Source organism: Glycine soja, chromosome 9 (genome assembly GCF_004193775.1).
Source record: "Glycine soja cultivar W05 chromosome 9, ASM419377v2, whole genome shotgun sequence".
NCBI classification, from domain to species: domain Eukaryota; kingdom Viridiplantae; phylum Streptophyta; class Magnoliopsida; order Fabales; family Fabaceae; genus Glycine; species Glycine soja.
In genome coordinates, this window is record NC_041010.1 from 18,797,766 (window position 1) to 18,813,612 (window position 15,847).

Genomic DNA, 15,847 nt, shown 5'->3' on the forward strand with positions numbered 1-15,847 from the left:
GTGCCACATTCAAATTGCAAAATATGGATACTACAAAAAAGGAAAAAAAAATTAATTGGAGATTAGTTTTTCTGTTGTCACAACACATGAATCTTATTCTTTGGCTGTTGGATGATAAAAAGAACTTACTGGTGAGTGTTTTAAGGAAAAAAACGTTGTGTATCTTTTAATATTTTTCATTTGAAAAAAAGATAAAGTTTAAAAACAGTATCACAATTCAATAGTAGGAGCAAAAATTGAAGTTTTCTTATGTTGAAAATTTGTTTATCAATTAATTCACATGTTAAATATTTTTCTTTACTCTTAATTTTCAAGTAGTTTCTTCTAATTTCACAAATAATTTAGAATTTTATCTACTTGTCTTAATTATTATAGTAAAATATTTCCACCTACTTAAAAATATTTAGAAAATTAAAATATTTTTTTCTTTGCTATGAAAATGGAGCACACTAGTTTGGCAAAAATTTGGATCCAAAGCACCACAGGATTTATACAAAAATGGTAAGACGCAAGTACCCCTATGCATTTTAAATATATGTTAGAGTAGAAAATGATTCTTAAGAGAGGTTTTAAGGAATGGTTCACATCATCTTAGGTTATATTAGGCATGATAATAGTGCAAGTGTTTATTTCTACATTGCAGCTACTATCAAGGGTCATATTAGTTCATGGCTCCTTCATCTTTTCTCTTGTTGCATCTCGTCACATTGTTGCTTCCATTTGTGTTGCCCCCTTTGCATTCTACTTTGAAAGGTGTGTTTTTCATTCTAGTTATTTGTTCCTCACGAAACTTGATTCACTCTTGCTCAAGATTTTAAGAAATGATTTGCATGTGGCCATAATTTTGGTCACATTGTGAAAATTTTTAAAGTGTAGGCATTCATAATGTGACTATAATTGTGATCACATCGACTATGTTTGTTCATAATTTCTTTCAATGTCAAAAAATTTATTGAAAATATAATCTAATATATATGTAGTTTAATACTCATGCATCAATTGTTTTTGTTCATAATTTCTTTCAATGACATCGAATGTAATGAATCAAAATTACAATAATCTAGTATATATGTAATCTAACACTCATGTTTTCTAACATTATGTTTGACACAATTTTTATAGGATTGAAATGTGACTTCTGAGACTATGTTTTGCATGACTATATATGTTGCACTATTTTTAAATATGAAAAAAAGTGTGGGAATGTAAGGTTGGTCTACCGTTAATTTTCAGGTCATAGATTGCAATCAATCCTTTCTACATCAAACTTGTGGTTTAGTTTGATTAGATTTACTATTCTGGGAGTACAAGTTGCTGCGACATTCAAATTGCAAAATACGGATACTACAAAAAAGGAAAAAAAATAATTGGAGACTAGTTTGGTTGTTGTCACAGCACACGAAACTTATTGTTTGGCTATTGGATGATAAAGAGAACTTACAGGTGAGTGATTTCAGGAAAAAATGTTCTGTATGAAAAAAATATAAAGTTTAAAATTCTTTGCTATGCACATGGAGCACACTGGTTTGGCAGGCATTTAGATCCAAAGGACCACGGGATGTCTACAAAAATGGCAAGACGTAAGTACCCTATGCATTCTAAATATATGTTATGAGTAGAAAATGATTCTTAAGAGAGGTTTCAAGGAATGGTTGACATCATCTCAGGTTATATTAGGCATGATACTAGTGCAAGTGTTTATTTCTATATTGCAGCTACTATCATTTGTCATATTAGTTCATGACTCCTTCATCTTTTCTCTTATTGCATATCGTCACATTGTTTCTTCCATTTGTGTTGCCCCATTTGCACTATACTTTGAAACGTATGCTTTTGATTCTAGTTATTTGTTCCTCGTGAAACTTAATTCACTCTTGCTCAAGGTTTTAAGAATTGATCTGCCTGTGGCCGTGATTTTGGTCACTTAGTGAAGATTTTTAAAGTGTAGGCAATCATAATGTGATTATAATTGTGATCACATCGACTATGTTTGTTCATAATTTCTTTCAATGTCAAAAAAATTATTGAAAATACAATCTAATATATATGTACTTTAATACTCATGCATCAATTGTTTTTATTCATAATTTCTTTCAATGCCATCGAATGTAATGAATCAAAATTACAATAATCTAGTATATATGTAATCTAACACTCTTGTTTTCTAACATTATGTTTGACACAATTTTTATTGGATTAAAATGTGACTTGTGAGACTATGTTTGGCATGACTATATATGTTGTACTCTTTTTTAAATATGCAAAAGAAGTATAGGAAAGTAAGGTTGGTCTACCTTTAATTTTCATGTCTTAGATTGCAACCAATCCATTGTACATCAAACTTGTGGTTTAGTTTGATTAGATTGACTGTTTTGGGAATACAAGTTGGTGCCACATTCAAATTGCAAAATATGGATACTACAAAAAAGGAAAAAAAATAATTGGAGATTAGTTTGGTTGTTTTCATAGCACACGAAACTTATTGATAAAGAGAACTTGTGACACCCTCTACCTCGATATACATGTAAATAAATAAAACATATAAAAATATTGATCAACAAATTTATGTGGGTAATAGGTTCACATTCACTTCACTACTATCAAATAAGACTTATTAAAAACATATTCGGCTCAAAACAAAGTCGTCAAAGTTTACAAAAAAAAATGTTTTGTTAAATCAGTGAGGTAAAATAAAATAAAATAACATCATGCAATTAAAATAAAAACTCATCTCCAATGTCACATCCTATAAGAGCATTGTGTTCCAATGTCCTCTAACACGAGATTCTTTAAAGTCATCCACCTAGTCATTTGCTCCTACGAACACAAGGTTTGAGATCATCACAGGATCCAAACACAAATAGCACACAGGGAATGAGTTATCACAAAAAAAAATAACAAAACAAATAAACAAGACGTAATCAAAATAAATTATGGAATATTTAATAACCTAATTCAACTTAATACAACTCATGTCACTTCACCACTTTATCTTTAAAATTCATTTTTTCAATCACTAATCACATTACACATGAATCACACACTCGAATCAAGACACAATAACATTCATCAATTTCATAATAAACAATTAACAAGTGTTATGCAACAATTATACTAAGACTCAAGCCTACATGCAATGTGGTACCATGTCAGTGAAAAATCACCTTGGGCACTTAGGAGTACTTAACAAGACACATCACACAATGGGTATACAGGTCACTCTCACTAAGTAAAATCATAAGGTGACCAGTCAGGGTCACTCCATTTTACGAGAATGTTTCAACCATATGGGATCAACATAGGCTTAAAGGAACACTCAAACCAAGTGTATTTACCCCTAAAGCCTAGACTCTGAAGAATCCGTTAGTGTCTCACCTTCCTGATTCAAATTCAACCCTTAAAACATTTTTTTTGCAAGCAGACACTGCTCATGAATTATACAATATCCATGATCTCACACTCGTGTTTCAAACACACTTAACACATTGCGCTACAATTTAACATTGGTTCCTAACTAGGAACCTACACTTTCTCTTTAACACTGCGCATAAACACTTTTCTCAATATAAACACTGGTCGGGTTATTGTATAATTCACAACTCACAACACAATTATTGTCACGTCAAGTGTTAAACACACACACTTATTCACAACCAAATATCATGCCCACAATTTAACATCTTATAATGTCACAATCCACCATCACAGGTTTACATGTATCTCACAAATTAACACATGTACAACTTTGTACTTATACTCAATTTCAACAATAATATTATAAGCAGACACTGCTTATGAATTATACAATACTCATGACCTAACACTCGTGTTTCAAATATGTTTAACAATATAGCGCTACAATTTAACACTGGTTCCTAACTAGGAAACCTACATTTTTCCTTTAACACTGTGCATCAACATTTTTCTCAAGATAAACATTGGTCTAGTTATTGTATAATTTACAACTCACAACATAGGTAATGTCACATCAATTGTTAATCACACACTTATTCAGAACTAAAACTCATGTTCACAACTTCACATCTCATTATGTCACAATCAATCATCTCATGTTTACGTGTATCTCGCAATTCAACACATTCAACTTTGCACTTATACTCAATCTCTATAATAATATTATAATCTCAAAGTAATATATTATTCTAGAATTCATCATATATTCAATTTATCACTTATATACAATTTCAATCAAAATTTCATAATCTCAATATAACTATTTATTACGCTAATCTTATTCAAAACATAAACAAATTATACAAAAATATATGTCAATCCATAAAGAGTAAAACCCCTCAAAAAATTCTACATAATCATACAAGAAGAATTTCAATACATTAAACATCCCAAAATAAATCTTAATTTGGTCCTTTAAGAACCCCTACACATGTTCATTTTAACTCCAATTGTGATAAACTCATCTCTTACCTCTAAGCGGGCTCACGTGTGTATTGTGACAGCAATAACGGCATCTCTAGCGGTTTCCTGAGATTCCTCAAGTTTTTTCTCTGACTGCTTTAATAGGGTTCTCAAACGTTAGAGAGAAAGAAAAGGGATTAAAGCCTTCATTCCACTATCTACGTGCAATGCGTATTTCTCCCTCCACAGATGTTATTTTCCAAATCCCATCGATGAAGATGTGCGTAAATAAAGCATGAATCACATATCAAAATTTCACGAAAATCGAACACTTAACGAGCCCAAGATCATAGTTTCACTGAGATAGTTTTGGGTATCTGTGGAAAAAGAAAAAGCTATAATGCAAAGGGTATTTCTCCCAGCTCTGACAAGATTTCATAATTCCCAACGGTGAGGATTTTTCGAAATGAGTTCTGAACATGGTGCTAAAATTTCATGACAATCCAACGGTGAATGCGTCCGAGATGCTCCTTTTCCTGAGACAGATTTGGTGGTATGCGGGAAAAAAAGAGAATTTTGGGAGGTACTCACAGCCTATTATTTATCCTATTTTTTCTTTGTTTATTATTTTATAAATAAATACTCTATTTTATTTCCTATCCAATGAATAAATCAAATATCTTTTCTTTTTTTTCGTTCAAACCATTATTTTAATACATTTATTTCTCCTTATTTTTTTAATTATAAAATCTCACCATCTTCTAAAACTCTATATTTTTTTTACTTAAACACCTTTTTAATTTATTTACAAAAAATGAGATGTTACAGAACTTACTAGTGAGTGTTTTCAGGAAAAACATTCTTTATCGTTTAACATTTTTTCATTTGAAAAAACGATAAAGTTTAAAAACAGTATCACAATTCAATAGTACGAGCAAAAATTGAAGTTTTCTTATATTAAAAATTTGTTTATCAATTAATTCTCATGTTAAAAATATGTCTTTATTCTTAATTTTCATGTAGTTTCTTCTAATTTAACAACTAATTTACAATTTTATCTGTTTGTCTTAATTATTATATTAAAATATTTTCACATACTAAAAAAATATTTTGAAACTTAAAACATTTTTTTTCTTTGATATGCACAAGGAGCACACTTGTTTGGCATAAATCTCAATCCAAAGGACCACGAGATGTCTACAAAAGTTGTCAGACGCACGTACCCCATGCATTCTAAATATATGTTATGAGTAGAAAACGATTCTTAAGAGAGGTTTCAAGGAATGATTCACATCATCTCTAGTTATATTAGGCATGTTACTAATGCGATGAGTAATTCTCCCTCCACAGACAGTATTTTGCAAATTCCAACGGTGAAGACATACGGAAATGAATCACGAACGACATATCAAAATTTCACAACAATCGCACGCTGAACGATTCTGGGATCGTAGTTTTACTGAGATTGTTCTGGGTTTCTGCAAAAAAAGGAAAAGCTTGGATGCAAAGGGTATTTCTCTCAGCTCTGATATGTTTTCATTATTCCCAATGTTGGCGATGTTCGGAAATGAGTTCCGAAGTTGGTGTCCAAATTTCATGATGATCCAACGGTTAATAATTCCGAGATCGTCATTTTTCTGAGACGGGTTTGGTGGTATATGGAAAAAAGAGAATTTTGGGAGGAGGAGAATGGAAAACAAAATTGAGAGGAAGAGGAGGCGTAGAGAGTATCGTCAATCTCAAAACTAACCTAAAATGTCTCTCTCTTTATAGCTAGGGTACTTTATTTACGCTATTTTTTTGTTTATTATTTTATAAACAAATACTCTATTTTATTTTCTATCAAATGAATAAATCAAATATCTTTCTTTTTTTCCTTCAAACCATTATTTTAATACATTTATTTCTCCTTATTTTTTTAATTATAAAATCTAACCATTTTCTAAAACTCTATTTTTTTTTACTAAAACACTTTTTTAATTTATTTACAAAAAATGAGATGTTACAGAACTTACTCGTGAGTGTTTTCAGGAAAAACGTTTTGTATCATTTGACATTTTTTTTCATTTGAAAAAATGATAAAGTTTGAAAAGAGTATCACAATTCAATAATACGAGCAAAAATTGAAGTTTTCTTATGTTGAAAATTTGTTTATCAATTAATTGTCATGTTAAAAATATGTCTTTATTCTTAATTTTCATGTAGTTTGTTCTAATTTAACAACTAATTTAGAATTTTATCTATTTTTCTTAATTATTATAGTAAAATATTTTCACATACTAAAAATTTTTTTGAAACTTAATACATTTTTTTCTTTGCTATGCACATAGAGCACACTTCTTTGGCAGAAATCTGAATCCAAAGGACCACGAGATTTCTACAAAAATGGCAAGACGCAAGTATCCTATGCATTCTAAATATATGTTACGAGTAGAAAATAATTATTAAGAGAGATTTCAAGAAATGGTTCACATCATCTGAGGTTATATTAGGCATGATACTAGTGCAAGTATTTATTTCTACATTGTAGCTGTAACATCCCATTATTTTTCATAAATCAATTTAAAAAAAATTAGTAAAAATAATAAAAATGAATAAATAGAGTAAATAATAGGTCGTAAATGCCCCTAGCTATAAATAGCAACATGCTAGGTTTTTCATACTGACTCCTCAGCCTCTGCCTCTCATTTTCGTTTTTTCCCCTTCTCCTCTCAAAACCCTTTCTTTTTCCCGCAGCCCACAAAATCTGTCTCAGAAAAATGATGATCTCGGACTCATTCACCGTTGAATCGTCGTGAAATTTGAGTACCACGTTTACAACCCAATTTTGAGCATTCTCACCGTTGGGAATTGCAAAGTCATGTCTGAGCTTAGAGTAAAACCCTTCGCATTGTAGTCTTTTATTTTCCCGCAGAAACCCATAACTGTCTCGGTAAAACTACAATCCCGATTTCTTTAACCGTTGGATTTTCATGAAATTTTGATATGTTGTTCGAAATTCAATTTCTCACACTCTCATCGTTGGGATTTGTGAGTTAATATTCGTGCTGGGAGAAAAAGGAATCGCATGAAGCCAGTACAAGTGGAGGCTTCAATCTCTTCTTCGTCTCCCTGACGTTCGAGAATTCTATCGGAGCAGTCGGAGGAAAAACTGGAGGAATCTCTGGAAACCTCTAGAGATGCCGTTATCGTTGTCGGAAGACACGTGAGTCCGCTTAGAGATAAGGGATGAGTTATTCACAATTGGGGGTTAGTGAGAACATGTGTAGGGATCCTTAGAGAACTAAATTTGGGTTTATTTTAGGATGTTTATTGAATTATAATTTTTCTTTATGATTATGAATGCAATATTATTGTGTTCTATGTATCAATTGATGTCCTGATGAGAATTGATTGATAAACTTGAGTGTTCTTGATGTCTTTGTATTTAACCCATGATTTTGATTAATTGATTTTGATACAATTGTGAGAAACTATTTTAGAGGCTTTACATCCCATGTTGTGATAAAATCTTTTGTATAAATTGTTATGTTGAGGTTATGAAATGATGATTCAAACTATGAGTATGTGATAAATTGAACATGTGACGGATGATGAAATACATGTGTATTGAGATGAGATGTGTGTATTGAGTTGTGAACTATGAACTGTGCAATCACAATTGTAAGACCCTTTAAGGGTGACGAGTATTGTGATGGGATCCACTGTGGGAACCCGACGAGTTAAAATGATTTTGAAAATAATTAAGTAAATGTGTGTATTGCATAGTTCATAGATAAAGTGTATATGATTCATGAGGTGAAATAACATGTTAAATTGAGATTATACCATTGTGATTGGGATTAAGTGTATGTGATAAATTGAGTATGTATATGATTGAGATATATATGTTCATTGAAGTGTTGTGTGCATTGAGTTGTGAAATATGAATTGTACAATCACACGATCATAAGTCCATTCAAGGGCAACCAGTTAATGCTAAGTCCCTTTTAGGGCGACGAGTTGATGCTAAGTCCCTTTTAGGGCGACGAGTTGATGTTAAGTCCCTTTAAGGGCGACGAGTTAATGATAAGACCCTTAAAGGGCGACGAGTTAAAATTATTTTGAGAACAATTAAGGAGTCGTGTGTTTTGTACAATTCATAGATAGAGTCTGTGTGCTAAAATATTTTCTGGGTTGGACCTGAATCAGGAGGGAGAGGCCCTGACGGACTCTTCGGAGTGTAGGCCTTGGGGGTCACACGGTTTGAGTGCTCCTTTAAGCCTATGTTGATCCCATATGGTTGGAGCATTCTTGCAAAACATTGTGACCCTGACTGGTTTCCCAATGATATTACCTAGTGAGAGTGACTTGACTTGCTAATCTGTGGTTTGTCTTGTCATGTACTCCTAGGCTCCCGACGAGGTTTTTCACTGACATGGTACCACATTGCATATAGGTTTGAGTCTTAGCATAACTGTTTCATGCGCTTGCTAATTGTTTATTATGAAATTGATGTGTTATTATGTCTTGATCAGAGCGTGTGATTCTTGTGTAATGTGATTGATGATTGAAAAGTGTGATTGATAGATGAAAAGTGAACTTTGAATGACAAAGTGGTGGAATTACGTGAATTACGTGTAAGTATGTTTTATTTGGTTTATATGATATGTATATCTAGCTGTCTTGTTTCTCTATTAGTTAGGAATGTGATAACTCACTCACTGTGTGTTGTTTGTGTTTGGATCCTATGATGATCTTGAACTTTGTGTTCGGGGGAGCAGATGACTAGGTGAATTGCTTTAAGGAACATTATGCTGAAGGACGTTGAGACACAACGCTCTGATAGAATGTGACAGTGGGACATAAGTTTTTATATTAGTTGCATGATGTTAGTCTATTTTATTTTATTTCACTGATTTAATAAATTATCTATGTAAATTTTGACGGCCTTATTTTGAGCCGAATATGTTTTAATAAGTTTTAATTGATAATAGTGAAGTGAATGTGACCCTTTTACCCATGTGAATTTGGTTACCAATATTTTTATATATTTTGTTTATTTATATATATGTCGGGGTAGAGGGTGTCACAGTAGCTACTATCAAATGTCATATTAGTTCATGGCTCCTTCATCTTTTCTCTGATTGCATATCGTCACATTGTTGCTTTCATTTGTGTTGCCCCCTTTGGACTCTACTTTGAAAGGTGTATTTTTCACTCTTGCTCAAGGTTTTAAGAAATGATTTGCATGTGGTCGTGATTTTGGTCACATTGTGAAGATTTTTCAAGTGTAGGCAATCATAATGTAACTATAATTGTGATCACATCAACTGTGTTTGTTGATAATTTCTTTCAATGTCAAAAAATTTATTGAAAATAGAATCTAATATATATGTAATTTAATACTCATGCATCAATTGTTTTTGTTCATAATTTATTTCAATGTCATAGAATGTAATGAATTGAAATTACAATAATCTAGTATATATGTAATCTAACACTCATGTTTTCTAACATTATGCTTGACACAACTTTTATAGGATTAAAATGTGACTTGTGAGACCATGTTTGGCATGACTATATATGTTGCACTATTTTTTAAAAATGCAAAAGAAGTGTGGCAAAGTAAGGTTGGTCTACCTTTAATTTTCAGGTCTTAGATTGCAACCAATCCATTGTACATCAAACTTATGGTTTAGTTTGATTCGATCGACTGTTTTGGGAATACAAGTTGTTGCCACTTTCAAATTGCAAAATATGGATTCTACAAAAAAAGGGGAAAATTTAATTGGAGATTAGTTTGGGTTTTGTCACAGCACACAAAACTTATTGTTTGACTGTTGGATGATAAAAAGAACTTACTGGTGAGTGTTTTCAGGAAAAAAAATTTGTATCCTTTAACATTTTTCATTTGAAAAAAAGATAAAGTTGATAAACAGTACCACAATTCAATAGTTTGAGCAAAATATGAAATTTTCTTATATTGAAAATTTGTTTATCAATTAATTGTCATGTTAAAAATATGTCTTTATTCTTTATTTTCAAGTAGTTCCTTCTAATTTAACAAATAATTTAGAATTTTATCTGCTTGTCTTAATTATTATAGTAAAATATTTCCACATAAAACATTTTTTTCTTTGTTATGCATGTAACAGTCGTGCCTTTTGGGTTTTCCATTTTAATAAATAAATAAAATTAATTAGGTCATAAGTTCCCTCACTATATAACTTTTAACCCAGAGCAGCTTTTACAAAAACACCTTTTGTTCCTTTTTTCTTCTTCTGACGCAGAAGAATCCTAACAGAGCAACCGGAGGAGGAGCTCTAGAGAGCACCAGAAACGCCACAATTGCTTACAGAAAATGCTTGAGCGACTACATTGAGGTAAGGGATGAGTTACTCATGCTTGGGGATTATAATGAACATGTATAGGGATCTCTAGATGATCAATTTTGGGTTGTTTTTATAAATTTTAATTCATGAACCCTTTCCAATTGAATATTTCATACGCTAAATTGAGTATAATATCTATTATCATGAAATTCTATGATCATGTTTAGTGTATATTGACATGATATTTTTTTTATTGAAGGGGTCAGATTTTTTTTAAAAATTGTCAATTGTTATCACTTGATTTTTTTTTGTATATTAATGCGTATGATTTTCTTTGTTTTGCGCTTGTGATTTACTATTGTTTTTGAATGTGTCAATGAATTGTTATCATTCGAATGAAAGATTTGACCCAAATAATTGTATTCCCTTTTGTTTGTAATCAAAATTTATGAACCTCGCATACTGTATGGCTTTGTTGAAATACAATATGTATATCTCCTTTTTGCTTGCAATTCACATGTACTGTACCATTTATGAAGCTGACCATGTTTTGTTTTGTATATATATAATAGATATCATGCTTTTAGTGAAAGTGCTCTTGTACCGCTGTAAATTTAATCTCATATACTGCACTTATTCTTTCACACACACGCACACACACACATATATATTCTAAGAACATATAAAAAAATAATAATAATAATAAATAAAATAAGGTTATAGAAATTATTGCTTCATAGTGATTATTTTTGTTACTTTCTAAATTAATTGTTGTAGAAGTTTTTTTATTTATTGAATTAATATATTTCAATTTAATATATACGTGTTTTGTGTCATGTATATATTACTATTGAATGATATTGTAGGATGCATGGGATGCGATAAATTATTTTATTGGGTTTATGAAATTGTAATTGGGATTGTGTGTAAGTGATAATCATTTTGTATGTAATGAATTGTGAATTACATGAGTGTTGAAATGTTGCATGTATTGAGTTGTGAGCTATGAATTATATAATCACACAACTGTAAGACCCTTTAAGGGCGACAAGTTAATGCGCAATGAGTTGTGATGGATTCCACGGTGGGAACCCGACAAGTTTAATCACTTGAGGCGCGATGAGTTAAAATAACTTTGGAAAATAATTGAGATTTTGAAAACAATTGAGTAGTTGTGTGCATTACATAGTTCATAGGTAGAGTCTATGTGATAAAATATTTTTCTGGGTTGGACCTGAATCAGGAGGGAGAGGCCCTGACGGACTCCTCGGGGTCTAGGCCTTGGGCGTAAATACATCTGGTTTGAGTGCTCCTTTAAGTCTGTACTGATCCCATATGGTTGGAGCATTATCGCAAAACAGAGTGACCCTGACTAGTCTCCCTATGATTTCACTTAGTGAGAGTGACCTGACTTATCCATTGTGAGGCATGTACCATCATGTACTCCTAGGCGCCCGACAAGGTTTTTCACTGAAAAATGGTACCACATTGCATGTAGGCTTGAGTCTAGCGTATTTGTAATCTAACACTCATGTAATCGAAATTACAATAATATAATATATATGTAATCTAACACTCATGTTTCTAACATTATGTTTGACACAATTTTTTAATTTAAAAGTTATTTTAAAAACAAAATAGAAGTTTTTATGATTTTTATTTTTTCAAATAAAAGATATTATTAGAAAGAGAGAAAAGAGAAAATGATAGGAACTATTAAAAGGATTCAGGGGGAGAGACTCAAAAAGTAAGACATGAAGACGAAGAGAAAGGGAAAAAGAAAAAGAAGATAACGGGGGACAGGGTGTGGAGAGAAAGAAGAGAAGTTGGATCTTTAAAAGCTATTTTTACCTCATTTAATTAAAAAAAAACATTTTCTTCATAAAAAAATAAGCTGCATAATTTTTAAAACCTTTTAGAAGGCATTTGATTCATTTTTTTCTTTTTAAAAAGAATAAAATTCAAAGTAAACTGAGCCAAATTATCTTTGTTGATGTTATGTTCTCGTGTTAATTAATTCTTCTAATACTTTATAATAGTATTAAATTGCTAACATCAGTTTTGAAGATGATTTTAAACAATTAAAAATATACTTTATTACATATATTTATTTAGTTTTAATATAATAAATCTTCTTTCCTAATAATGTTTTTCCTTACTTGCTTAAAACTAACCCTAAAGACTCAAGTTAACAAACTACAAATATAAATATATAAATAAATTAATATCTTAACACATAAAAAAAATAATATTGTATTCTTTTAATCACTCTTCTAATTCTCGATGTTCTCACTTGCGAATGATTTGGATTATGAATGCACAGGCCGAACCAGGAATTTTATTCCAAAGGTTTGGTTTTGGCTCTTTGTTATCGCACTGATGAAGTACGCTTTCTTTAATTTTGTTCTTTAAAATTGGATTAACCAAATATACAAGCATTCATTGATAAATGACGTGATGCACTTTTAATCTTAGGAGAATATATAATACCAAGTGTCCTCCAATAAAAATATTTTATAAAGAGAGAGGGGGGGAGAGTAAAATTTAGCATTTTTCATGGATTCATATACTTCTAACTGTAATTTTTTATTTTTTTAAAGTAAATTATTTGCTAACTTTTTTAAACTAGTATCCTTAAAACATTTCCTAACAATATCATTATTTTTAAATATCACGAAAAATAAACTTCTTGAAATGTGACTTTTGAGACTATGTTTGGCATGGCTATATATGTTGTAGTGTATTGAAACCCAAATGAATCTCCTTTATTGTCCCTTGAATAGCAACCATTAATAGAGAAATTATTTGACTATGTCCCATTTCTTTTCTAAGCTTATAAGTTAGTTGCACCATTTTTTAAATTTACAAAAGAAGTGTGGGAGAATAAGGTTGGTCTACCTCTAATTTTCAGGTCTTCGATTGCAACCAATCAATCGTACTTCAAACTTGTGGTTTAGTGTTATTAGTTTGGCTATGGTTCAACTAGTTTAGCCGTAACATTGCACATGCAACCAAAATAGAACCGTTTTTTTTTTGTTGATGGTAAAATAGGTAGGTGTAGCTCTTCATCAAAGAGACCGAAGAAATTAACTACTACTTCTATCTCATATTACACATTAAACATTTATCATTTAAAAATATTAATTATTTTTCAAAGCTCGCAATTTCATGATCTATTTGCCTCACACTTGTGATTATTATCCCTTTCTTTGAATGCCTAAGATAAAAACTAAACCCTTTCCCCAAAACACCTTACAAATGAATATTGTCAGCAAGAGCAACTCCATATGAGTTAAGTACTTTGTATTCATTTTACTTTCAACAATCAATTAGTGTTCTATACTTAATAAATAATGTGAACTTCATGAAATTATGGTTTCAATACAGATACAACATAGGCATTATGGCATTATTTACCTTGAAATGATTAAACCATATAACTTTTACAAGTGCTATAAAGTGGATATTTATAATAATTGATGGCTTATTAATATGTTTTTCTAACAATGTGATGGCACCACATACAAGATGACTCTGAGTCAAGGATTATTCTATTATGGTATGAGAGACACTTCTGCTACTTACTCTGTCAACTTTCTCAAGTTGGTTCCTATATGCACTTTCTTTACCTCTATCATACTCAAGTATCTAGAATTTATACCAGTTTATATGTATAAATCTGCCAAATCTTTCCTAGCATTATTGCATAACTAGAACTAGTTGATGAATCAATGCAGATTGGAGAAATTGGGGCTATATGTTGGGGCGCTTAGGAGCACATAACAAGACACGCCACACAATAGGTATGCCAGGTCGCACTCACTAACTCATAAGGTGACCGGGCATTCTTTTTTGCGAGAATGCTCCAATCATATGCGATCAATATAGGCTTAAAGGAGCACTCAAACCGAGTGTCTTTACCCCCAAGGCCTAGACTCTGAAGAATCCGTTAGGGCCTCACCTTCTTGATTCAAGTTCAACCCCTAAAAACACTTTTGCACGCAGACACTGTTCATGAATTATACAATACCCATAACCTCACACGCGTGTTTCAAACACATTTAACGCATTGTCCTACAATTTAACACTTTAGGTTTCTAACTAAGAATCCTACACTCTCCCTTTAACACTCGCATAAACACTTTTCTCAAGGTAAACACCAGTCAAGTCATTGTATAATTCATAGCTCACAACACAACTATTGTCACATCCAGTGTTAACCACATACTTATTCACAACCAAATTTCATAATAAACAATTCTAACATATCACGACGTCACAATCCACCATCACATGTTTACATGTATCTCACAAATCAACGCATGTTCAACTTTGCACTTATACTCAATCCCAATAACAATGTTATGATTTCAAAGGAGCATGTTATCTCACAATTTATCACATATTCAATTTATCACTTAGGCACAACTTTAATCACAATTTCATAATCCCAATATAACAATTTATCATGTCAATATAGAAAATCTTGCCCAAAGTATAAACAATTTATACAAAAATGCTTCTCACAACATGGGGAGTAAAATCCCTCAAACAATTTCACACAATCATATCAAAATCAATGAATCCAAATCCTAGGTTAAAAACATGAAAACACCAAGAGAACTCAATTTTATCAACCAATTTGCATCAGGACATCAATTGTTCCGTCAAACACAACAATATTGTACTTATAATCATAAAGGAAAAATTCCAATTTAATCCCCTAAGGATTCCTACACATGTTCATTCTAATCTCAATTGCAATAAACTCATCTCTTATATCTAAGCGGACTCACGTGTGTAGTCCGACAGTGATAGCAATGTCTCTAGCAGTTCCCGAAGATTCCTCAAGTTTTTTCTCTGTTTCCTCTGTTAGGGTTTCCAAGTGTTAGAGAGAAGGGGAAAAGATTGTAGCCTCCATTTTACTATCAAAGTGTGAGACTAATCTCTCTCTGCAAAAAGATTATTTCGCAAATCCCAATGGTGAGAATATGCGAAAATGGGTTCCGAAGTGGTGTCCAAAATTCACAAAGATCCAACGGTTGATAAGTCTGGGGTCGTAGTTTTACTGGGACAGGTTTTGGGTGTCTGTGGGAAAAGAGAAAGCTCAGTGCGAGGGAGATTTCTTCCACCACAGATATTATCTCAAAAATCCC